Source organism: Trichechus manatus, unplaced genomic scaffold (assembly GCF_000243295.1).
Source record: "Trichechus manatus latirostris isolate Lorelei unplaced genomic scaffold, TriManLat1.0 scaffold00069, whole genome shotgun sequence".
Taxonomy (NCBI): Eukaryota; Metazoa; Chordata; class Mammalia; order Sirenia; family Trichechidae; genus Trichechus; species Trichechus manatus.
Window position 1 is genome coordinate 3,809,585 of NW_004444005.1, and position 241 is coordinate 3,809,825.

A 241-nucleotide genomic window follows, 5' to 3' on the forward strand; every position below is an offset into this window, starting at 1 on the left:
ATGTAGAAAAGCTTTCTCAGCCCCCCTCCCCCATTCAAGAAACATTTATTAAGTTCAGTTTGCTAGTAAGATATGTATTACAAATATCAAGTTAATACTTAGTTGTTTTATATATACTAGTGAAAGAATTGAACAAACTTAAATTTCCAATACTAAATGGGGGAAATCTCATAAATTATGGTACATCCATGCAGCAGAATGTTATGCAGCCATTGAAGATGATGTCTAGAGGTTGGGAAAG